Genomic DNA, 26985 nt, shown 5'->3' on the forward strand with positions numbered 1-26985 from the left:
GATCAGGACATGATCATGTGTTGTAATGTAGCTGATGATTGACAATGTTTTCCTTTCTTCAGTTTCTGTGTTTGAATCATGTTTATAAAAACTCAGTGTAAAAATGATCAGGGTCCTTCCTTTCTCATGCTTCATGAGGAGTGTTGGGTCCTGTTACACAGCAGTACAAGTAAATTGTGAACCTTTTTACTCTTGTCCGTGATTCTCTTAACGCTTCCACAACATGAGCCACTTGGTTATAATCTGAGCAGAAGTAACTATAGAGAATTCTGTTTAGGAATCAGACTGACATTAGCTAAAATCTTATCATGTAGTGTTATAGATTAGCATTAAAGGGAGCACTTTTCAGCTAAATGAACACTTTCTAATCAGACATGAACGTTTTCACACAGGTTCATGCTAAACTTAGTGACAATAATCTATTAGAATCCTTTCAGTCTGGGTTCTGTACTAAACACAGTATGGAAGCTGCTTTAGTGAAGGTCACTAATGATCTCCTGATGGCTGCTGATGCTGAACTCTTAACTATTCTTGTCCTGTTAGATTTGAGTGCAGCCTTTAATACAGTTTCACACATTAGAATAATGTGGTTTATACAATTTGGTATATATTTTAAATGTCCACAAAACTTGACTCTGCTCTTCCACACTCCTGTCTCACCAATAGTCTCTTCTTTATATTGATGCTTCCTCCTGCCTCTAGAGACTTCATTCTCTGCCTCTAATTATTATTATTATTATTATTATTATTATTATTATTATTATTATTATTATTATTATATCTAATGAGTAGAAGTCATTGCAAAGTCAGCTTTCTATGCAAGACCATTTTCCCCTCACAAATAAAACCTAATAACTTTTTGGGGATTAGAATTTGTCATTACTGCAGTTGTACATGTTCTTTATGTCTGGTACACAGGTGTGTTTAATATACATCAAACATCCAACATAAAACCAGCATTAACTTCATCATTATTGTAAGATATTAAGATAAATCATAACTACAAAACTTCAAAACTCCCTCAGATGTAATCACCTGCTTCTACATGTTTAATAGCTGCACTTCAGTATCATTCATTTATTAATGCAGATTTTATTCCCTAATTTATCTATTTACATGAACTCCACTCTGTATCACCTTCAGGTCAGAACATCCCAAAGTCCATATTAGAGAGTGTTCAGTTTGTCTCTAACACTGTTACAGTAGAACAGTTATATTCACATTTACTTACATTGCTTTACTGGATGCTGTAATCACAGGCATCATCTTCAGAACAACATCTTCTGTTATCTTATCTGTACTGAAATATTTACTCAGGTCAAACTCATCCAGCTCCTGTGCTGATGTCAGTAACACAAACACCAGAGCAGAAAGCTGTGAAGAAGAAAGTTTACTTTGTTTTCCAGATTTCAGGTAGTGTTGGATTTTCTCCACTAGAGAATTATCGCCCAGTTCATTCAGACAGTGGAAAAGATTGATGGATTTCTCTGTAGGAAGATTTGTACTGATCTTCTCCTTAATGATCTGTTTCCTTTATGCTCTGGGAGCTACTTCCTGTCTGTGTTACTAAAACATATAAGAGTTTCTGATTGGACTCCAGTGAGAGACCAGAAGAAAGCGAAGGAAAAGATCCAGATGACCACACTGACAATTTAAAGTCTGATACACAGCACACTTGTGTACAGCTGAGATTGTATTTTTTTCAACGAACGTTCAGAATCTTGATTCTGTTTAACCACATTTCTCTTCTCCTTCATGAAGGTCAGGTGCACATACAGAGCTGCGAGATGCTCCTGAATGCTCAGATGAACAAAGCAGTACACTTTACTGTGGTGAAGCCCAAACTCCTCTCTGAAGATCTGAGTACACACACCTGAGTACACTGCTGCTTCTCTCACATCAATACCACACTCTCTCAGGTCTTCATCATAGAAGATCAGGTTCCCTTTCTTCAGCTGCTGAAAAGCCAGTTGTCCCAGTTTAAGAAGCATTTCTTCATCACTCTCCTGCTTCTTTGAGTATTTTTCTCTGATGATGTTTGTCTGAATGATGAGGAAGTGTGTGTACATTTGAGTCAGAGTCTTGGGGATCTCTCCACTCTCTGCTTCACCCAACATTCTCTCTAGAACAGTGGCTGTAATCCAGCAGAAGACTGGGATGTGACACATGATGTAGAGGCTTCTTAATGACTTCAGGTGTGTGATGATGTTATTGGCCAGGCTCTGATCCCTGATCCTCTTCCTGAAGTACTCCTCCTTCTGTGGGTCATTGAACCCTCGTACCTCTGTGACTCGATCCACACACTCAGAGGGGATTTGATCAGCTGCTGCAGGTCTGGAGGTGATCCAGATGAGAGCAGAGGGAAGCAGATTCCCTTTGATCAGGTTTATCAGCAGCACAGGCACTGATGCTGATTCAGTTACATCACACACTCTCACTGTGTTCTGGAAATCTAGAGGAAAACGACACTCGTCCAATCCGTCAAAAATGAACAGAACCTTTTCCAAACTGAACATTTCTGTTTCTTTTGTTTCCTTAAAAAAGACATAAAGGAGCTCCATCAGACTCAGTTTCTGGTCCTTCATCAAGTTCAGCTCTCTGAAAGGAAGTGGAAATATGAGGTGGACGTCCTGATTTACTTTCCCTTCAGCCCAGTCCAGAATGAACTTCTGCACAGGACGGTTTTTCCGATGCCAGCGACTCCCTTTGTCAGCACAGTTCTGATGGGTTTGTCTTGTTCAGATAAAGGCTTAAAGATGTCATTGCATTTGATTGGTGTTTCCTCTGTTGTTCTTCTCCTGGATGCTGCCTCGATCTGTCTCACCTCATGTTCATTATTGACTTCTCCACTGTCTCCCTCTGTGATGTAGAGCTCTGTGTAGATCTCATTCAGGAGTGTTTGGGTTCCCAGGTTTATTATCACTCCATTCAAACACTGAAACTTCTTCATCAGATTTAATTTGAACTTTTTCTGGAATTCATTTCCACCAGCAGATTCTGGGTCGTACCTGTGATATGGAGAAGCAGGAAGACACGGGGTTCATTTATTAGACTTAATCATCTGTTTTCAGTAATCTAATCACTCTGTAGTATACAGACTATTATTTGGACACTTAAGCCATATTTGAATGCCATCGTATGAATTTCACTGCATTACAAAACAACATGTCATTTGAAGAAAGAAACCACAAGAAAACATTCCAATCAGAACATTTCCCAATAAAACAGACTGAGTGATATTTAAACACATAATGGTTGCCTTATTAAAGTCAGAGTTCTAGTGTTGTAGTATTTAGTTTGTGTTTATCTCATTAAATTACCCTTTAAGTGTGCCTTTAGCAGTGACATTAAAAGTCAACATTAAAAGTGTTGGTGATTCTGATCTCTTTCCCTGGAGTTTACTGTACAACATTATAAACACTTCTTTAATTATTTATTTACAATCTTAATAGTTTTTAACTCACTTGCTAACTGAAAGTGGATTTTACTTACAATAGAAATAATTGCTCTTTTATGCTCAATTGTGACTGTGGTAGCTTTTTTTCACTAGTAGAGCCGTTAATTAAGTCCATTTTATCTTTACTCACTAAATACACTGTACCATTGCACAGGAACTAAGAGTCCAAACCCGTTCCTGTAGCACACAGCGCTGTGTACAAAAGACCTGCAAATTGGATTCTTTACACTTTTGCTATAGTATCCATCCCCCATTGAGAAACACTTGGAAGGTAGCCCCAGAGTCAAGGCTCTCCAGAATCCCAGCCCTGAAGGTAGGGTTTTCTTTCTGTAACTCCTGGTATAGATGACCTATCTTAGGTCCTGTCTAGCCTTACAAGATATGATCATCTATTTGAGATCAGTTACTTTGCGTCCTTTCTGTTTGAAAACTATTAGCCAGAGAGCTACGTCACAGAGATATCAAGGTGAGAGTAGGTGAAGTAGCCTGCTGGAGTTTACTGCAGTAAGTAGAAAAGTAGATCTGTAGTTATAAGGTAAGGCATAATGTTCCCCAGTTATTGTATGTTATTTAATCATTTCAGTGGAATGAAATAAAGTTCATTTATGGTGATGCTGTTAATATGGCAGGGTTGTTTAATAGGAGATGTGTGAGTGCTGTACAGTGGTGGTAGCTGTGCTACACTAAGACTTATAGACAGTGTATATGTAGAGCAGTAGGTACTACAGGCTGTTTCAACATTATCTTTTCAGGGTCCAGAGTCGAAGGAAAGGAGTCTACATACCACATTTTTGGCATTGTTAAAAGACGCACAAACCAGTTTGATATTGATAACTGGTTAATAAGCTGAATTTCCAAGAGCCATTCTCTTGGAACTATGTCCTGAGATATTGTTAAGTTTCGAAAGACAAAGTAAAAATATACACATCCTAAAAAACTCTATAGGCTTCATTTTACACCCAATATTGTGATCAATTTCTATACATTCCAGGGGCTCATTGTCTCATGAAAACATCCTTGAGAAGCGCTGACTGTTAGCTCATAAATCATTTATCTCATCAATCATTTTTAAGTTGTGTGAGGCAAGTTTACTACAAGACTCTTCTCTGTTCTGACACCAAGGTGGTGGAATGAACTTCCCCTAGAGGTCCAGACAGCTGAGTCACTGGCTATTGTCAAACAGCGGTTGAAGACCTACTTGAAGTGAAGTGACATACGGCTAAGTACGGACTCAGAATTCGTTCTCTGCATTTAACCCATCCAAAGTGCACACACACAGCAGTGAACACACAAACACACACCGTGAACACACACCCGGAGCAGTGGGCAGCCATTTATGCTGCGGCGCCCTGGGAGCAGTTGGGGGGTTCGGTGCCTTGCTCAAGGGCACCTCAGTCGTGGCCGGCCCGAGACTCGAACCCACAACCTTAGGATTACGAGACTTATTCAGGAAACACCTCAACTAGCACTTCTTTCCTTATCTTTTGCATAAACAAAACAACCTTTGACACTTTTTCATTGTAACTTTGAACAAATGTTTTAATCTCATGGTATATTAAGTATGTAACCTAGTGAACCAGCATTAATGTATTCAATGTTAGAGATTTAAGCACTTATGTATGTCACTCTGGATAAGGGCGTCTGTCACATGCTGTAAATGTAAATGTAAATGCAGGATTAGAGAGAAGAGATTTTACCTGTAAGCAGTTAAAGGGGCAACTCTGAAAAGCAGTGGATAATTCATAGATGCTTCACTTTTCATAGAGACATGGCTGGGTTCTGTTGGGGCTGACCTCTTTTCCAGCATTTTACTGCACAATAAATATTCCATTAGTATCCATACTTTTTTTTAACTGCAAATTATTATCTATTTTATTATGTTCATGTACTTTTACCTCTTTTTTAAAGGTGGGTCCATTTCATCTGTGTACGGCTCTGAGGTTTCCATCACTGAATATTAGTAATGTGTGTGCAGAGTCCAGAGGAGTCCGATTACTTCTGCTAAAATGGATTACACAAATGTTCATTTAAACTCATTTCCAAGTTTTCATGCCTTAGGTACACAGTTTACTCATATAACTCATATAATGTATTACAGTATTGAATTATTGATCTGGAACTGAACCCTGACATACTAATCTACTCTTAAGGGGTTTTAATCTTTAGTGTAACGTAGCAGACCACAGAGGTAGGATGCAACTACAAGAAGCTTTATTCCACAAGCAAAACAAATAACATAATCTATTGGGTACAAGTAAATAGACAGAACCTACCAGGATGAACTGAGATTGAGGGGTATTTAAAGCTGAGGGGGAAACAGGTGTAGTTAGAAGGATGGTAGATGTTTGGAGTGTTAAACGAGTTTTAAGTTCCAAAATTCACCAAAGCAACAGTACTTTCACCTTCACTAACTCTTGACAAAACAAGCTCTAAGGTGTGGTCCAGTTACCATAGTGACCACGCACGTGAACTGGCAATTTGATACCTGCAGCACTCCATGTGCATGCAGCATCAGTGTGTTTTAGGAGAGAAGATCAGAAACAGGAAGGTTTAAAATAACTTCTGTAGATGCATATACAAAAGTTCTTTTACCATGCAGGTAAGAGTGAAGTAAGTGAGAGAGAGTGAGAGCGGAAATACACTCTCAATCTACCTTGACTTCCTTCACCCTTCTGGCTGGTCCTATGTTTTCCCCTTATTTGTGACACCTATAAAGGTTCACATGGGAGTTGAACAGATGACTCTTTAACCCATCTTGTATTTTCAGTGCTAGTTACTAAAGCTAACTGAAGGAGTGATTAGCATGTTCTAAACTAAGCACCATACAATATGTAGCGCTGTACAGTAGTTGTGAACACTCAGTCATTCACTGTGTGAGATGCTTCACCATCTTGTCTTATCGGTTAAGATGGAGGAGCTTTGTACATTGAGTCACATTAAAGACGATAGACAGTACAGTTTAATGCTCTGGAAACGAACCAGCTAATTTAGGACTCAGTGTAGGACTCTGTGTTGAATGAACGATCGATAGATAGATCGATAGATCGATAGATAGATAGATAGATAGATAGATGGATGGATGGATGGATGGATGGATGGATGTGTGGTAAGTGTATTGACTGGGGACCAATACTTTGGAATCATTGGATTGATAGTGTGGAGTTGATAGTTACATGCATTGAGAGTCTCCTTTACATCTACAGTGACTAGGAGAACACAGAAGAGAAGCCATGCCTGAGCTCTGTGCACGCTGCGTGTATGAGAGTTAAGAGAGAACATAAATGAAAGTAAACCTTCACATTTGATGATATTATGTTCAGCACAGAGATGCTGGTATGCAGTGAGTAAATCATGTTTGTGTGATATACATGTTTCTCAGTATACAAACATGATTCATTCAAGAACATTTTGAGTGATGAGCAGCTTGTGCCCTGGAGGAACTTCTGCATACCAGGATCTCTGTGCTGAACATAGTAACATCAAATGTGAAGGCATTTATGTTCTCTCTTAACTCTCATTTCAATTTAACCAACTAAAGAGATCCAGATAAAACACATACGTACGTATCGTCGGATTAAACTCTTGAACACATTTACTGTGATTAAAATATTAATAACCAGCAATGAATCTGTAGCAGTAGAACAAACGGATTCAAAATGTACAAGTTTCTGGGTTATTTAGCAGAAGTGTTTCACCCCATGCACCCCATGGTGCAGCTGAGACATGGAAACAAGGTGTACTTGTAATAAGAAATTAAGTGTCACCAGTTCCACTAGAGTCACCTTCTAGCTAATACACACCGTGGTTGGCCCCGGGGCCTCTGTCCAGTGTGACATGCCTGAAATGGCTCTACACTCTCCATTATACTGCAGTTTAATGAACTTTCATGAACTCAGAAGCACCCGGATCTTCACTGAGAAGTATTTCTTTCTCAGGACCCGTTTTGGTGAAATCCAGTCAAGAATACCATAAATAAAATAATTTTACACAACAACAACCCATGCCGGGACTTCATTATTTATCAGATAAACTCTAATATCTAACAAATATCTAATATAAAAACAGCTTTACTGTGGAAGTCTATAAAACATTTACATACATCTTATAGTAAAGGTTTTTAAGAGAAATCTCTCACCTGTTCAACAGTCCTAACGCAACAATGCTGTGACGGTTCGTTGGTGCTAGTAAGATCTTAACATCGTTCAAGCCACTCCTCAGAATGTGGTAAGACCTGCAGGATCACTATGTTTTTGGCAACTGGACATGTACCGTACATAATCACACTGTGTTACAATGCTCAGAAGTTTATTTGGAGTGAAGAACGTACATCACAATTTATGTTCAGAAGATTGTTTCAAAGCCTTTAATTAATGTAAGCATAAGTAAAAATGTAGATATAAAAGGGGTTTATACTTTAACGTAAGTATTTAAAAAAGTATCATTTTAATAATCGTTTGTTTAAAAATCTAATTATTGGCATGTTCATACAAGACAGGTATAACACTTTATAACATTTTAATGGTAACATCAAATCCTCTTCACATCACATCACATAACACTGTTGTAGATTATTTAGTATTTATTCCACAGTAAACTATAAGACTTATCAAATAAACTGACACTTTTTTTTGTAGTATTATCTTTAAAAATATAAATAAAAAAACGTATAAAACTCTTTCTCCGTGCCTCAGCCTATATAAAGTGAACAAATCTCCGTGTATTTAAAGTGAACTAAGTGACAAACGTGGGTATAAACGTGTTCTCTGTTCTTCAGCATTGAAATTCAGGAGCACAGGAGTCTTCAGACACAGATGTTCATCACCAACTACATAAAACAGAAAAACGTGAATTATTAAGCAGAATCTGGAATGTGGTACTTCATGATCAACAGCATGAACCCTTATCTGTGGGTGGGGTTCTGGAAGACAGCACGTGGTGTTCATGTACAATCACAATAGCTACACTACAGGAACTATAGGCTTCTGCCTTCACACGAGTCTCTAATCGACTCACTTTACTCCGCGTTCTGATTAGACAGAATGTAGTGACATAAACCTGGTGTTAATCCATACCCTAGTAAACTACAGAGCTCATTACTCACGTCAGGTCCTGCAGCATGTAACGTTCATCATCCTGAAGAGCAGACAGCCGATTCTTTCCTGAGTCTCCAACTTGATTCCCCTGCAGCTCCAGTTCTCTCAGGTGTAAGGGGTTTGAGCTCAGAGCTGACGTCAGAAAAGCGCAGCCTTCATCCGAGACACCGCAACCACATAACCTGCAGACAGACACAATGCAGACGCACTCCTCACTCACTGTACATATACATCTTCTGATAAAAAAAAAAACCTTAATAAAATGTATGGAGGTCAGAGAAAGTGTGATGGAAAAAAGAGGATTTGTGAGTGAAATTGTGTTTGTGTACACTCGATGAATCATATCTGTGTATCGAATCATTCAGTAGTGATAATGTTCTTTACTGTAGCTTTGGGTTACTATATGAATAGATTTCAGTCAGATATTATGACAAAATGAGAAGGTTTAAGAAACTTCTACTACAGTTTGGACATTTTGCACAGATCTGGCAACCCTGTTCACAGCAGCTTAGAGATCTCAAACAGTGCATTTTGTGTGATTAGAAACTGCTTTATTAAACGTCACAGTAATTTCAGGAACATTACAGATACATCAAGAACCTCAGACCTCTGCTTCTATATCAGAGAACTGAGGAGCAGGTCATGTGACCCTCAGAGAGATGATCTTACCTCAGTGTCTCCAGCTGACAGAGAGGATTCTCCAATCCAGCACACAGACACTTCACTCCTGAGTCTTTGAATTTATTCTCAGACAGATGCAGTTCTCTCAGGTGTGAGGGGTTTGATCTCAGAGCTGAAGCCAGAGCAGCACAGCCTTCGTCTGCGATGTCACAGTTAAACAACCTGCCGAGACATGACACACTCTTCACTCTCACTTTAGGAAGATAGATATGATTTTCATTCATTTTCTCTTCTATATTATATTCTTTGCATATCCCTGGGGTCATCCCACAGGGTCCGCCACGAAACTTGGAGCAGAGAGGGTTAAGGGCCTCGCTCAAGGGCCCGACATAGGCAGGTTAGCAGTGCTAGAAGCCCTGACATCCTAATCAGTCACCCAGACACTTTTCCTCTTAGTTTAATACTCGCTTTCAGGATAATTTATTAATTTAATTCATTTATTAGACAGAATGTCAGGAGAGATGGTTATCTATTAAACGTATGCACTGCACACTGGGAATAAACTTGTTTATATAACAATACATCATATCAAGGATCTGAATCAAAAATCTCAGTCAAAGAACGTGAAAAATCATCAGTGCAGTAAACAGATTAATAATAAAACACTTCAGCTTCAGTTTCTCTATCAGATGAATGTGTCTTAATGAGGATCATTCCGTGACCCTCTCAGAGAGATGATCTTACCTCAGTATCTCCAGTTTACAGTGAGGATTCTCCAGAAGAGCAGAGACACTCTTCACTCTCATATATTGCAGTATTTAACACATCTGAACTTTATTAAACACTCACATTGTTCTGCCACTGATCCATATTCACATTTATTTTTACACACCATTAAACTGAGTCTTATATTTCTATTTGTTACATCTATTCTATTTTTATTCTATTTTATTATTCTATTTTATTTTATGTTATGTTTAAATCACAGACAGATTAAAAACATGTCACTACGTGTCGTACAGTGTATGTTGTGTATGTGAGAAATAAAATATTAATGTCAATGTTTTTCTGTAACTTTTCTCTGTTCACATCTCAACAAAATCTCTGAGAAGATCAGACTGTCAGTAATCAGACCTAAAACAGGGTCAGACTCTAATTAGTTTTTGGAGAAGTTGTTAGTTCATTGGTGTATTTTTTAACCCCAGACGGAAGTGAAAGTGTAAATGGTTTATTCAGTATTGACAAGAACAACTGTGACTGTGTTTTATTTATACACAATGTGTTATCTATTATTACGACCTGGATGAAGATTAGGCCATGACTTATTATTAATGTTTTAATAGATGATCTTACCTCAGTGCCTCCATTTACAGTGAGGATTCTCCAGTACAGCAGAGAGAATCTTCACTCCTGACTCTCCTAGTTTATTCCAGGACAGATCCAGTTCTCTCAGGTGTGAGGGGTTTGATCTCAGAGCTGAAGTCAGAGCAGCACGCCTTTAGCTGAGACACCACACTTATACAACCTGTAGAGAGGACACAATGACACACTCTTCATCACAGATTTTTATTATATAAAGTATAATTAACACTGAACAAAACATTCCTGTCAGATTGTGAACGTAGGGTGGTCCTGGGTAAAACAGGGTGGGCACAGGGTTGAGAAGAACCTCAACATCAGCTGTTACTCAAAAGAACTTACATGACTGTAAAAAGAGGACAATGAGCTGAAAGAGATCTTCTTGAATTATTGATATTAAGTTCATTTGATCTACAAAAGTTTTGCTTTTTAATTTTTAGATAAATAATATAATAATAAATTAATAAATGCATTGAGTGTTTTAATTGGAGTTAAAATGACTTTGTGTTGGTGTTGCCCCATGTACTCCTAAACCAACTGCAGTTCTGTTCTTCAGCTCTCAGATGAGTCCAATCTCCACTCTGACACTGTTCTCCAGTGTAAACACAAACTGTAACACATTTCATCTTATTATATCCTCTGATTACAGTGTAGGAGTTTCAGGGGTAAAGACACAGTGTGGTGTCTGTTTCAGAGAAGATAAGTCTTTATTAAAACTAGTCTGTTACACGGACTAAACACCACACAGAAATGTTACTGAGCAACGTCACTCAATGAAGCTTCTTAAAGCAGCAGCTCCCAGTGAGTGACAACTGGGGTTTATTAATAATTCTAACATTATACAGAGTTTATGTAGGTGGGGCCAGGACTCCACATGGGTGGTGGGACCAGGACCCTGGAGCTTCACCTGTTATATTATTTTATTATATTATTTACAATTATTGATATTAAATTTGTATTGAGTTGCAAAGGTTTTGCTGGCTTTAAAAATAATTAATCTTTTTAAATTTTAGAATTTTTCTCTTATTTACTCTTTTATTTATTTATTTAATTACTAAGTGATTCTGTAGAAAACTCATCACTTAATGACTAATCTATTTGTTCTGAATGTTGTAGTGTTACAGAACATTTCAGGTGAAAAACAACACTGTATATAACTGCTGCTTTTAGTGAGTTATTGTGAGTCTCAGAGAGATGATCTTACTTCAGTGTCTCCACTTTACAGTGAGGATTCTCCAGTCCAGCACAGAGAAACTTCACTCCTGAGAGCCTAAGTTTTTTATGGGACAGATCCAGTGTTTTCACAGTAAGATGAAGTTCTCTCAGTTTGGAGGTTTCTGATCTGAGCGCTGAGACCAGAGATGACCAACTTTTACTCCAAGTGATAAACAGCTGATACGAAAGGAAATAAAATAAAACATAAAGAACTCACACAAATGATCAAACACGTCCTCAAAAGCTTTCACTGAACCTCTCATTTTTATAAATACTGAAAGTACAAACACCAGTTAGACAATATGGTTAAAGTGACACTGCAGTCCACATCTACATCTAAAATGGGTAAAGTTAGTGTTTAACTACAGCTAACTAACTAGTATCTAGATTAATCTATTAATAAACATGGTATTAGCTTCCACTGTTACACTGATGACACACAGCTGTATGTTTCAGCAGTCAGATGTGAGACACCCAGTTTAATAAGACTGAAGATTGTGTGAAGGACATTAGACAGTGGACACTTACTAATTTCCTCCTGTTTAACTCTGACACACAGAAGATCTTGTACCAGGACCACAGACGTCAGAAGTAAGCTTCTGATTACAGAGTAACTCTGGATGGTCTTTCTATTACATGATGTGCAGCAGTAAAAGACCTCGGTGTGATTATGATACCGGTCTCTCATTTGAAGCTCACATAAATAATACCACAATGTTAGCCTTCTTTCATCTCAGTAATATTACTAAGATAAGAATTATGATGTCATTACATGATGCAGAAACACTAGTTCATGTATTTGTTACCTCTAGGGTTGGATTATTGTAATACTTTACTGTCTGGATGTTCCAGTAGGAGCATAAACAAGCTCCAGTTAGTCCAGAACACAGCAGCTAGAGTCCTAACTAGAACCAGAAGATATGAACACATCACCTCTATCTGATCCTCATTGCAATGAAATGTAAGTAATGTTAGACTATTCAATTCAATTCAAGTTTATTTGTATAGCGCTTTTTACAATAGACATTGTCTCAAAGCAGCTTTACAGAACATAAACATAGAGCAGAAGGTAAACATAAGGAATAATAAAAGAAATAAGAATTAAGAGAATAGAAATTCAAGATTATTATTAGATATAAATAGTTCACAATCTGTATGTATTTACCCCCCTATGAGCAAGTCTGAGGTGACTCAGGCAGCAGTGACAAGGAAAAACTCCCTTACATTGGTAAAGGAAGAAACTTTGAGAGGAACCGGACTCAAGGGGGAACCCATCCTCATATGGGTGACACTGAGGTGTGATTGTAATATACAGTCAGTTAAATGTTGTATTGGTGTAAGGATCATGGACTTCAGATCTCCTTAGTATAAATTACTAATTCAGACTAATGAATGTTAAGTTGCAGCTCAGCAGCCTGTTGACTTTTTAAGATAAATCACTGCTCATGTGATCAAAATCTCCATCACATACAACACTTTCCAGAACTGCAGCATCTCAGACCATCAGAACCAGTGAAGAAATGATTGATGAGGTTTTTTGTGTAAAATATTAGAGGGTCAGAATGAGATGGAGAAAGATGGTGAGACTGACGCTCAGAATCAGCTTAGGCAGATCTTGGTAATGTTCTACTGATCAGGACATGATCATGTGTTGTAATGTAGCTGATGATTGACAATGTTTTCCTTTCTTCAGTTTCTGTGTTTGAATCATGTTTATAAAAACTCAGTGTAAAAATGATCAGGGTCCTTCATCTCGCATGCTTTATGAGGAGTGTTGGGTCCTGTTACACAGCAGTACAAGTAAATTGTGAACCTTTTTACTCTTGTCCGTGATTCTCTTAACGCTTCCACAACATGAGCCACTTGGTTATAATCTGACCAGAAGTAAATATAGAGAATTCTCTTTAGGAATCAGACTGACATTAGCTAAAATCTTATCATGTAGTGTTATAGATTAGCATTAAAGGGAGCACTTTTCAGCTAAATGAACACTTTCTAATCAGACATGAACGTTATCACACAGGTTCATGCTAAACTTAGTGACAATAATCTATTAGAATCCTTTCAGTCTGGGTTCTGTACTAAACACAGTATGGAAGCTGCTTTAGTGAAGGTCACTAATGATCTCCTGATGGCTGCTGATGCTGAACTCTTAACTATTCTTGTCCTGTTAGATTTGAGTGCAGCCTTTAATACAGTTTCACACATTAGAATAATGTGGTTTATACAATTTGGTATATATTTTAAATGTCCACAAAACTTGACTCTGCTCTTCCACACTCCTGTCTCACCAATAGTCTCTTCTTTATATTGATGCTTCCTCCTGCCTCTAGAGACTTTATTCTCTGCCTCTAATTATTATTATTATTATTATTATTATTATTATTATTATTATTATTATTATTATTATTATTATTATTATTATATCTAATGAGTAGAAGTCATTGCAAAGTCAGCTTTCTATGCAAGACCATTTTCCCCTCACAAATAAAACCTAATAACTTTTTGGGGATTAGAATTTGTCATTACTGCAGTTGTACATGTTCTTTATGTCTGGTACACAGGTGTGTTTAATATACATCAAACATCCAACATAAAACCAGCATTAACTTCATCATTATTGTAAGATATTAAGATAAGTCATAACTACAAAACTTCAAAACTCCCTCAGATGTAATCACCTGCTTCTACATGTTTAATAGCTGCACTTCAGTATCATTCATTTATTAATGCAGATTTTATTCCCTAATTTATCTATTTACATGAACTCCACTCTGTATCACCTTCAGGTCAGAACATCCCAAAGTCCATATTAGAGAGTGTTCAGTTTGTCTCTAACACTGTTACAGTAGAACAGTTATATTCACATTTACTTACATTGCTTTACTGGATGCTGTAATCACAGGCATCATCTTCAGAACAACATCTTCTGTTATCTTATCTGTACTGAAATATTTACTCAGGTCAAACTCATCCAGCTCCTGTGCTGATGTCAGTAACACAAACACCAGAGCAGAAAGCTGTGAAGAAGAAAGTTTACTTTGTTTTCCAGATTTCAGGTAGTGTTGGATTTTCTCCACTAGAGAATTATCGCCCAGTTCATTCAGACAGTGGAAAAGATTGATGGATTTCTCTGTAGGAAGATTTGTACTGATCTTCTCCTTAATGATCTGTTTCCTTTATGCTCTGGGAGCTACTTCCTGTCTGTGTTACTAAAACATATAAGAGTTTCTGATTGGACTCCAGTGAGAGACCCAGAAGAAAGCGAAGGAAAAGATCCAGATGTCCAGTCTGACTTTTTAAAGTCTGATACACAGCACTCTTGTGTACATCTGAGATTGTATTTTTTTTCAACGAACGTTCAGAATCTTGATTCTGTTTAACCACATTTCTCTTCTCCTTCATGAAGGTCAGGTGCACATACAGAGCTGCGAGATGCTCCTGAATGCTCAGATGAACAAAGCAGTACACTTTACTGTGGTGAAGCCCAAACTCCTCTCTGAAGATCTGAGTACACACACCTGAGTACACTGCTGCTTCTCTCACATCAATACCACACTCTCTCAGGTCTTCATCATAGAAGATCAGGTTCCCTTTCTTCAGCTGCTGAAAAGCCAGTTGTCCCAGTTTAAGAAGCATTTCTTCATCACTCTCCTGCTTCTTTGAGTATTTTTCTCTGATGATGTTTGTCTGAATGATGAGGAAGTGTGTGTACATTTGAGTCAGAGTCTTGGGGATCTCTCCACTCTCTGCTTCACCCAACATTCTCTCTAGAACAGTGGCTGTAATCCAGCAGAAGACTGGGATGTGACACATGATGTAGAGGCTTCTTAATGACTTCAGGTGTGTGATGATGTTATTGGCCAGGCTCTGATCCCTGATCCTCTTCCTGAAGTACTCCTCCTTCTGTGGGTCATTGAACCCTCGTACCTCTGTGACTCGATCCACACACTCAGAGGGGATTTGATCAGCTGCTGCAGGTCTGGAGGTGATCCAGATGAGAGCAGAGGGAAGCAGATTCCCTTTGATCAGGTTTATCAGCAGCACAGGCACTGATGCTGATTCAGTTACATCACACACTCTCACTGTGTTCTGGAAATCTAGAGGAAAACGACACTCGTCCAATCCGTCAAAAATGAACAGAACCTTTTCCAAACTGAACATTTCTGTTTCTTTTGTTTCCTTAAAAAAGACATAAAGGAGCTCCATCAGACTCAGTTTCTGGTCCTTCATCAAGTTCAGCTCTCTGAAAGGAAGTGGAAATATGAGGTGGACGTCCTGATTTACTTTCCCTTCAGCCCAGTCCAGAATGAACTTCTGCACAGAGACGGTTTTTCCGATGCCAGCGACTCCCTTTGTCAGCACAGTTCTGATGGGTTTGTCTTGTTCAGATAAAGGCTTAAAGATGTCATTGCATTTGATTGGTGTTTCCTCTGTTGTTCTTCTCCTGGATGCTGCCTCGATCTGTCTCACCTCATGTTCATTATTGACTTCTCCACTGTCTCCCTCTGTGATGTAGAGCTCTGTGTAGATCTCATTCAGGAGTGTTTGGGTTCCCAGGTTTATTATCACTCCATTCAAACACTGAAACTTCTTCATCAGATTTAATTTTAACTTTTTCTGGAATTCATTTCCACCAGCAGATTCTGGGTCGTACCTGTGATATGGAGAAGCAGGAAGACACGGGGTTCATTTATTAGACTTAATCATCTGTTTTCAGTAATCTAATCACTTTGTAGTATACAGACTATTATTTCGACACTTAAGCCATATTTGAGTGCCATCGTATGAATTTCACTGCATTACAAAACAACATGTCATTTGAAGAAAGAAACCACAAGCAAACATTCCAATCAGAACATTTCCCAATAAAACAGACTGAGTGATATTTAAACACATAATGGTTGCCTTATTAAAGTCAGAGTTCTAGTGTTGTAGTATTTAGTTTGTGTTTATCTCATTAAATTACCCTTTAAGTGTGCCTTTAGCAGTGACATTAAAAGTCAAACATTAAAAGTGTTGGTGATTCTGATCTCTTTCCCTGGAGTTTACTGTACAACATTATAAACACTTCTTTAATTATTTATTTACAATCTTAATAGTTTTTAACTCACTTGCTAACTGAAAGTGGATTTTTACTTACAATAGAAATAATTGCTCTTTTATGCTCAATTGTGACTGTGGTAGCTTTTTTTCACTAGTAGAGCCGTTATTTAAGTCCATTTTATCTTTACTCACTAAATACACTGTACCATTGCACAGGAACTAAGAGTCCAAACCCGTTCCTGTAGCACACAGCGCTGTGTACAAAAGACCTGCAAATTGGATTCTTTACACTTTTGCTATAGTATCCATCCCCCATTGAGAAACACTTGGAAGGTAGCCCCAGAGTCAAGGCTCTCCAGAATCCCAGCCCTGAAGGTAGGGTTTTCTTTCTGTAACTCCTGGTATAGATGACCTATCTTAGGTCCTGTCTAGCCTTACAAGATATGATCATCTATTTGAGATCAGTTACTTTGCTCCTTTCTGTTTGAAAACTATTAGCCAGAGAGCTACGTCACAGAGATATCAAGGTGAGAGTAGGTGAAGTAGCCTGCTGGAGTTTTACTGCAGTAAGTAGAAAAGTAGATCTGTAGTTATAAGGTAAGGCATAATGTTCCCCAGTTATTGTATGTTATTTTAATCATTTCAGTGGAATGAAATAAAGTTCATTTATGGTGATGCTGTTAATATGGCAGGGTTGTTTAATAGGAGATGTGTGAGTGCTGTACAGTGGTGGTAGCTGTGCTACACTAAGACTTATAGACAGTGTATATGTAGAGCAGTAGGTACTACAGGCTGTTTCAACATTATCTTTTCAGGGTCCAGAGTCGAAGGAAAGGAGTCTACATACCACATTTTTGGCATTGTTAAAAGACGCACAAACCAGTTTGATATTTGATAACTGGTTAATAAGCTGAATTTCCAAGAGCCATTCTCTTGGAACTATGTCCTGAGATATTGTTAAGTTTCGAAAGACAAAAGTAAAAATATACACATCCTAAAAACTCTATAGGCTTCATTTTACACCCAATATTGTGATCAATTTCTATACATTTCCAGGGGCTCATTGTCTCATGAAACATCCTTGAGAAGCGCTGACTGTTAGCTCATAAATCATTTATCTCATCAATCATTTTTAAGTTGTGTCGCGAAGCAAGGTAAATATTTACAAGTAACTATAACGTGTGACCGGATTGAGACTACTTTCCCTTTAAGAGGGTGGGTAGGATAATTACACAGGTGTTTAAAGTCTCGCGACACTGAGAATCTATCGCTTGATCCCGTTCCCTCTGGTGTGTGTTGGAAGGACTGCTGCGACTAGTCTGTTATACCATCTTGTTAAACATTATCGTTCTATTTCGTTTCCTCTGGTATGCCTGTGTCCTAAAGGTCGCTGTGGATATTCTGCCTCTTCAATTTGGTGGAGTTAGCGACTAGGGGAAGATACCGCCTTCATAGAATTAATAAAAAGGTACGCGGCCTGTTCGCCAGATGAACAGACCAAATAAGCGTAACCTTAATGCCAGTACCGTTAATTTCAACTTTGGTCACATGTTATAGTGACTTCTAAATATTTTAACCTAAGGCATGTGAACCATAGGATATAAATTCCTAATTTGGATAATTAAACTAAGAGTGACTACGCCACCCCCACTTTAACAACTTAGTGGGAGAAAATAAGACAACCCGCTCAAGCAATTCAAGTGAATGAATTAGAAGCCAGAGTACAAAGGAGTTTACAATTTATTTAACAGCAATGATCAAATACGAGCTTCACATAAAAAGACTGTCAACAGGTTCCCCCCCTACTGGTTCAGATTTAAACACCCACTGGGCATAAAGGAATGGGTTCCGCCATTTAATAAAAAAAATGAAACAAAAATCACATCAAAAATAAACCTGTATGAAAAATATTTCGATCACACCTCAAATCCAAAGAAAACAAATAAGCAAACACCCAATACACAAGAACTCAATTCCTACACAAACCCACAGCGCAAACCCAAGTAGAGGGAGATCAAACTTAAAGAAAATAAATGGAAAAATACAAAAGGAAAGAAACAGTGGTTGCCCAATCAACAGCCAAAAGTACTCCTATAAATAAAAACACATTTAATACATTTCAAATAAAATGGAGCGTCAAATATACACAGTATAAGACATGGGCATTTCACAAATCCAAATTACATACCTCCTTTTAAAACAGCCAGATTAACCTGGCTACCTCATTTGAAGAGAAGCTTTTCCCCTTTGTCCAATATGAACGAAGCTACAATAAACAGTTACATTTTAACATTACCATCTCTCCATATTACACAATAAATACCCCACACTCCAATAAGAATAACAGCAGTATTATTACCTGGCTAGTGATATCAGGTGCTATCGAGCAATTGGTTATTTGCTACACATCCTGTTCTGGAAAGCGGTGCGTCTGCTTTTAGGAACTGTAGCAACACACTTAATTTACACGATCTCATAATTATACGTTCAACTCTTAAAACACCACTGCAGCATCTTTACCTGATACAGGACACCACTTAAGAATGCCCAGCAATCACTAAAGTCGCTAACTCCACCAAATTGAAGAGGCAGAATATCCACAGCGACCTTTAGGACACAGGCATAGCAGAGGAAACGAAATAGAACGATAATGTTTAACAAGATGGTATAACAGACTAGTCGCAGCAGTCCTTCCAACACACACCAGAGGGAACGGGATCAAGCGATAGATTCTCAGTGTCGCGAGACTTTAAACACCTGTGTAATTATCCTACCCACCCTCTTAAAGGGAAAGTAGTCTCAATCCGGTCACACGTTATAGTTACTTGTAAATATTTACCTTGCTTCGCGACACAACTTAAAAATGATTGATCATTTATGAGATAAATGATTTGAGCTAACTCATAATTAAAAATGATTTATGAGCTAACAGTCAGCGCTTCTCAAGGATGTTTCATGAGACAATGAGCCCCTGGAAAGTCAGACATTGCTTTTCAACCACGCTTCAACGGAATTATTTAAAAAAATAAACTCATGGAACAGGCCTAGACAAAAATGATGGTACCCCTAGAAAAGACAGAAAATAATGTGACCAAAGGGACATGTTCATTCAAGGTGTGTCCACTAATTAGCATCACAGGTGTCTACAATCTTGTAATCAGTCAGTGGGCCTATATATAGGGCTCCAGGTAGTTACTGTGTTGTCTGGTGACATGGTGTGTGCCACACTCAACATGGAGGAGAGGAGAGGAGAGGAGAGGAGAGGAGAGGAGAGGAGAGGAGAGGAGAGGAGAGGAGAGGAGAGGAGAGGAGAGGAGAGGTTAGAAAGAAAGAAAGAAAGAAAGAAAGAGAGAAAATTATAGACAAGCATGATAACGGTAAAGGCTATAAGACCATCTCCAAGCAGCTAGATGTTCCTGTGACTACAGTTGCGCATATTCAGAAATATAAGATCCATGGGACTGTAGCCAACCTCCCTGGATGTGGCCACAGGAGGAAAAATTGATGACAAATCAGAGACGGATAATAACAAAAGAGCCCAGAAAGACTTCTAAAGAGATTCAAAGTGAACTTCATGCTCAAGGAACATCAGTGTCAGATCACACCATCCGTCGTTGGTTGAGCCACAGTGGACTACATGGGAGACGACCATTTTTATCTAGGCCTGTTCCATGAGTTTATTTTTTTAAATAATTCAATTGAAGCGTGGTTGAAAAGCAATGTCTGACTTTCATTGGTTAACATTCATAGAATTTTTATTTATTACTTTTGTCAGATTAAAGTTTTTTCTGTGACCATTGTGAGTTTTTCTTTCATTGACCGAAGGGTACCAACAATTTTGTCCACGTGTGGAATTGTGACAAACTCCCTGTACTTATTTACTCAACTTGTGCTCTAAAATCATTGCTTTTTATTCCCAGAACACCGTCTTACTTCAAAACCTGAAGCGTTTCCCGCTGTGGCATGAAGCACCTTAATGTAACTAGTGTAGATTGTGTTGTTGTTTTGTAATTCAGTTTTATTGTGCTGTTGGACTATTAATAAATCTGTACCTTACCTTTTTATTTTATTTGTATTCATTTTTTTTTATAATTTTAGGGTTTTGTTGTAATATCTCTAAATATGCAACTGATTTTAATTTGTATTTTTGTTCATTTATCTTTTGTGTTGTTGCACTAGTATAATAATTAGACCTTTAAACAGTTAATGGTGAGATGTTATACAATAGATTCCTTGAGGTTTTAGTTTTCACTGCATGAATTCAATTAAACTTCAATTAAATTTTTTTTGTATAGAGCTTTTAACAATTCACAGAATTGTAGAACCATAAAAAATAAATAAAAATAAGAATATAAATAAATACATGAATACATACATTTAAAGTTTAAAATAATTTATAAATATTAAAATTTTAAACACTATATATCTATCCCTAATGAACATGCCGGAGGCGAAAGCAACAAGGAAAATGTGAGTATGAGGAAGAAACCTTGAGAGGAACCAGACTCAGAAGTGAACCTCATCCTCATCTGGGTGACACTCTACAGTAAATAGTGTAAATGTAAATAATGTCCTTTCTACAACAGTTTATAATAATGTAACGAGAGCTCCTGAGGAACTAATGGGTCATCATAAATTCTGAGTTCACCACAGACCCAACACTAATTCCTTCATGATTTAGTCTCTAACATTATTTTGCTGTGTTCCATCTTCTCTGACCTGGTAACACATATATACTTATATAACACTTCTGTTATGAATCTCACGTGTTACCTTTATTTCAATACCAGAATTATTCAAACACACCTTGTAGTTTTTGAGATCTCATTTAAACCTGAGAATGTCATTTTCAAGCACTAGGCTTAGAAATACATCTTGGTCTCATCTATGTTCTTATCAACCAAATCCTCTGTTGGATGTGTTTTATTCTTTAGAATTTTCATTCTCATGCTACTTAGTTAGAATTTGAAAAGAATCTATTGAGAAGTTTATTTAGGACTTTAGAGAATTATTATGGATTAGCACAGAAGACAGTTTGTTTGAATCCCAGGTCCACCAAGCTACCACTGCTGGTCCCCTGAACAAGGCCATTAACCCTCAATTGGTCAGATTTATAAATGAGGTAGATGTAAGTCACTGGGAATAAAGGAGTCTCCCACATGCCATAAATGTAATGTAAATGTAAAGACAGATGCTATTCAGCTAGACTAACACTTTTACATTCAAACTCTAGATGATTCTTATGACTTAGTTTCCTGTCATTAGCTCAATAATGCTAAGCAGTCGTCTCGCCTGCAATGACTGAACACACAGCAACCCCAAAACTACCTCACTAACATATGAATTTCACTGTATTACAAAACATGTCAAACCACGTGCTATTTATATTAAAATTTCCCCAAACACATTTCCTAATAAAAGATTAAATATTACAAAAAAAACAACAAAACATAGTTGGACACACAATAGTGGCTCCATTACTGTGTTTCAGTATTTATTTTGTCCCCTGTTTATGTTGTTAAACTTCCCTTTAAGTGTGACTTTAGCAGTGAAATTAACAGTGAGGAGACGTTACCTGTGTAGAAGTGATGAGTCTCCATCTTTAAACCCCAGAGGAAGATCCTTAGACATGTCACTCTTCATAGAGATACAGCTGTGTGTTGGTGATTCTGATCTCTTTCTCTTGGGTTTACTGTACAACATTATACACAGTCCTTTAGTCATTTATATACACACTTTATTTTACTTACAGTATATTTCCCTTTAAATGTGACTTTAGCAGTGACATTAACAGTGAGGAGATGTTACCTGTGTAGAAGTGATGAGTCTCCATCTTTAAACAACAGAGGAATCCTCATAGACCGTTCACTCTTCATGGAGATACAGCTGTGTGTTGGTGATTCTGATCTCTTTCTCTGTAGTTTACTGTACAACATTATACACAGTCCTTTAGTCATTTATATACACACTTTATTTTACTTACATTAAACAATACATTTTTACTGTGAATTAGTGACTGTTAGATGTGTATAGTTATATACTGTAATAGTAAAACATTTGGTTAAATCATTACATATTTACTAATAATAATTTAGATTTGAATATTTAATGACTAGAACACAAGGATGTTGTAGATTACCAGATGTTTGATGGTGTAGAAACATTATCTGTGTCCAGATCAGGAGATCAGGAACACACAGCTGAGTCCTGAAGAGTCTGATCTCTTCTGATGGAATGGATCACACTCCTAGAAAACACACAAACAAATGTGCACAGAGTCACACTGAGGCTGAATTTAAACCTGTACACACACACACACACACACACACACACAAACATATTCAGTTATTTCCGTGTTTTATCATGATCAGGGTCACACACACAGACAGATACGCACGCACACACACATACACACACACATACACACACACACATACACAGACACACACACACACACAGACACACACACACACACACACACAGCTCCCATTCTGATTATAATTCAGTTATATCAGTGTTTTATTATGATCAGATTAGGGCTGGGCGATATGGCCTAAAATAAAAATCGACTTGAATCGATTTTCCCCTCCTATTGAAAAATCAATCTGCAGATTGCAAAGAAATTGTTCAAGTTTTAACTTTATTTTGTTTAGATTTTCCCTGATTTTCTGATTAAAGTGTATTAAATAATACATAAAAGTCTAAACAACAAACTTAAATTCTCAATGAAAATTATTATCAAAACGTAAACAAATAAAATAAATGACACAACGTTTAGTTTAAGATGCTAGTGTTTATTGTGAATAGAGTTAACACATTGTAGATGTGAACATTTATCTGTTCTTTTTGTCCATGGCTGTGTTTTAGGAGTGTGATGGAGCAAAACATCAGCTGAGGATCCTGCAGTCCGAGTGCAGTGAGATGAAGGACATTTTACTGAAGGTAAGATGTGTGTATTATAAAACCAATAAACCAGTCTGAGTTCTACTTAACAATGAGCAAAGTCCTCCAATTTCTAACTCTATACCTGGGCTACAGTATGTTAAAGACAGAGGCTCAGGTATTGGTTTGTTAATAGAGCTCATTTAAATGCTGGATATTTTGTTTAAGGCTTAAATCCATGTCTTTTTAAACTCACAGTAGTTACTCTGAAGTTACTTCTTTTCAGGTGAAGTGTTCGGTTTAGCACTAAAGTGTAAACGTCTTCTGCACTATGACTGTGTTTTAGGACTGTGAGAGAGTGGCAGAGGTTCACCGTATGCTCATGTCACAAAATGAGGTGTTAAAGAAACATTCCACAACATCATCTCTTCTCTGCTCAACCCCCCGGCTCCACCTTCTTCATCCTCCCTGACTGCAGAAGACTTTGCTTCTTTCTACCAGGAGAAGATTGAGGAAATCTGCCGGACCTTCACTTCAGCCCCGACTGCACTTACATCTCAGAGTATGGATTCCCCTACACCTTCGTTGTCACATTTTTCAACTGTGGCAGCAGAAGAGATTTTACAACTCATCCAGTCCTGCAATCCTACCACCTGCCCATTGGATCCACTCCCTACCACTATGCTCCAGACCATCTCACAAGACCTCTTGCCCTTCATTTCCACTATCGTCAATAGATCCATAGCATCTGGTCAGGTACCAACTACTTTCAAGAGAGCAAGGGTTATTCCCATCCTAAAGAAACCTGCTCTGGATCCATCAGACATCAGTAACTACAGACCGGTATCACTTCTCTCATTTCTTTCAAAAATTCTTGAACGCATTGTCTATAATCAACTGTCTGTCTATCTCTCACAGAACAACCTCCAAGATCCCAAACAGTCTGGCTTTAAAGCAGCTCACTCTACAGAGACAGCCCTTTTGGATGTCTCTGAGAAGCTACATACTGCTAGATCAGCCAAACTATCATCCGTCCTTATCCTCCTTGACCTTTCAGCAGCGTTTGATACGGTCAACCACAAGACTCTCTTATCCTCCCTCAAGAGTCTTGGGATTTGCGGATCAGCTTGGGAATGGTTTGCCTCCTACCTGGAAGGACGCTCATATCAAGTAACATGGAGGGGAGTGACATCTGCTCCACGCAGACTCTCCACTGGCGTCCCACAGGGCTCAGTACTTGGTCCTCTTCTTTTCTCCTTGTATACTCACTCTCTTGGTGAAGTTATTTCATCACATGGGTTCTCTTACCACTGCTATGCTGATGATACACAACTTATCTTCTCTTTCCCACCCTCAGATGCCACAGCTTCTGACCGGATCTCAGCATGTCTGGCAGAAATTTCATCATGGATGACTGCTCATCAGTTAAAGCTCAATCCTAGCAAAACTGAACTGCTGTTCATCCCAGGTGATTCATCCCCAGGTCACGATCTTGCTATATCCTTGCACAACGATCTGATCTCTCCTTCAGCCACAGCTTGCAACCTTGGGGTAACCATGGACAATCAACTGTCCTTTTCCTCTCATGTTGCAAATGTGACTCGCTCATGTCGGTTTCTTCTCTACAACATTAGAAGGATTCGGCCATTTTTGTCCACACAGACTGCTCAGGTACTTGTTCAGTCTCTTGTCATTTCTAGACTGGATTACTGCAATGCACTGCTGGCAGGTCTACCTATGAACGCAATCCGTCCTCTGCAAATGATCCAAAATGCAGCTGCCCGGCTTGTTTTCAACCTACCAAAGTTCTCGCATACCACCCCGCTGCTGCGATCCCTCCACTGGCTTCCGGTAGCTGCACGCATCTGGTTCAAAACACTGATGCTGGCCTACAAAGCCAAAAATGGACCAGCTCCCTCTTACCTCAAAGCCCTCATCATTCCTCGCACTGCACCCCGTAACCTCCGATCTACCAGCACTGCTCGACTGGTTCCACCATCTCTCAGGGTAAGAGGCAAATATACTACAAGACTCTTCTCTGTAATGGCACCAAGGTGGTGGAATGAACTTCCCATAGAGGTCCGGACAGCCGAGTCACTGGCTATTTTCAAGCGGCGGTTGAAGACCTACTTATTCAGGAAGCACTTCAACTAGCACTTCTTTCCTTATCCTTTGCATTTAAAAAAAAAAAAAAAAAAAAAACCTTTGACACTTTTTCATTGTAACTTTGAACAAATGTTTTAAACTCATGGTATCTTAAGTATGTAACCTAGTGAACCAGCATTAATGTATTCAGTGTTAGAGATTTAAGCACTTATGTACGTCGCTCTGGATAAGGGCGTCTGCCAAATGCTGTAAATGTAAATGTAAATGTAAAAAAGAAGTTGTTAAAGCAGAATGAGGAGTTAATGCAGGTAAGATCTGTCATGAGGCCATGACTGCTTTTGTGACCTTTACAAGGAAAAATAAATGTGACCCAGAAGAGTTCATTTGAGGTAAACCTTAAATTATATATACTAATCTTTTACATAAATACCTGAAGCTCAAATCCAAAACACGAGACTTTCCAGACCTAATGGTAGAGAGATGTGAGAGAGTCAGAATTAAACACAGGCCTAGTTCTGTATGCAATCAGCTATGACTCCTCATAAAGCTGTCACTCAGACTGTTAATCATGTTACAATTCAATGGACATCTAATATAGTAAAGCATGGAACCATGAGAGATTTGGGTTTAAGTATTAAACAATAAAAATCTTCCAGGCCTCTCTGGATGAAGCTGAAAGCAAATATGAGAAGACAGTGATGACCAATGCTGAGCTGGAGAAGAAGAACTCTGACCTGATGTCCCTGGTGACCACACTGCAAGGTACAGTGGAGGTAATGGAGAAGAAGCTCGCTGAGACGTGCAGGACGTGTGATGACATAAGGAGGGTAAGACAGAACATCCTTGTATTTAGCTTTAGAAGTAATATGAGGACACTTGACATTCATGCTGCATGATAAGTTGCACCATCAGCTACATCATGTAGTTAAACAAAATGTCTACAATGATTTCTGGTTTCCGGTCTAGTTTGCTGAAAGTGACCCATTGTAGATACGAATCATGTAATGTGTGTTTTAGGAGTGTGAGCAAGAGCGGGAGGCTCACATTAAACAGAAGTTACGTTGTGCAGACTTTAGGAAAGCTTTAAGTGAGTGCAGTCAGCTACTAAAGGTAAGTCATGTGTGTAGTTGTGGGGCAGAGATGTGAATACAGTAACTCTGGGCATTTTAAACATGGATATTTAGGAACAAATATTTACGCTTTAAA

The 26985-nt window shown here is 38.2% G+C and overlaps 1 protein-coding gene, 1 long non-coding RNA gene and 1 pseudogene across 3 annotated transcripts in view; all 3 read right to left on the bottom strand.

Moving 5' to 3' along the window:
• LOC113663787 (NACHT, LRR and PYD domains-containing protein 12-like) overlaps window positions 1-26985 on the bottom strand; it is a 631994-nt gene that overhangs the window by 49078 nt on the left and 555931 nt on the right. The window lies entirely within an intron of this gene.
• LOC125139544 lies at window positions 11795-22710 on the bottom strand (annotated as a pseudogene).
• On the bottom strand, window positions 18522-19841 carry LOC113663788. The gene is made up of 3 exons (XR_003445541.2): window positions 19151-19841; window positions 18980-19057; window positions 18522-18882 (listed from the first exon to the last, which is right to left on the bottom strand). It is a non-coding gene; the product is annotated as an uncharacterized LOC113663788 (long non-coding RNA).

This window comes from Tachysurus fulvidraco, chromosome 19 (assembly GCF_022655615.1).
Source record: "Tachysurus fulvidraco isolate hzauxx_2018 chromosome 19, HZAU_PFXX_2.0, whole genome shotgun sequence".
NCBI lineage: Eukaryota > Metazoa > Chordata > Actinopteri > Siluriformes > Bagridae > Tachysurus > Tachysurus fulvidraco.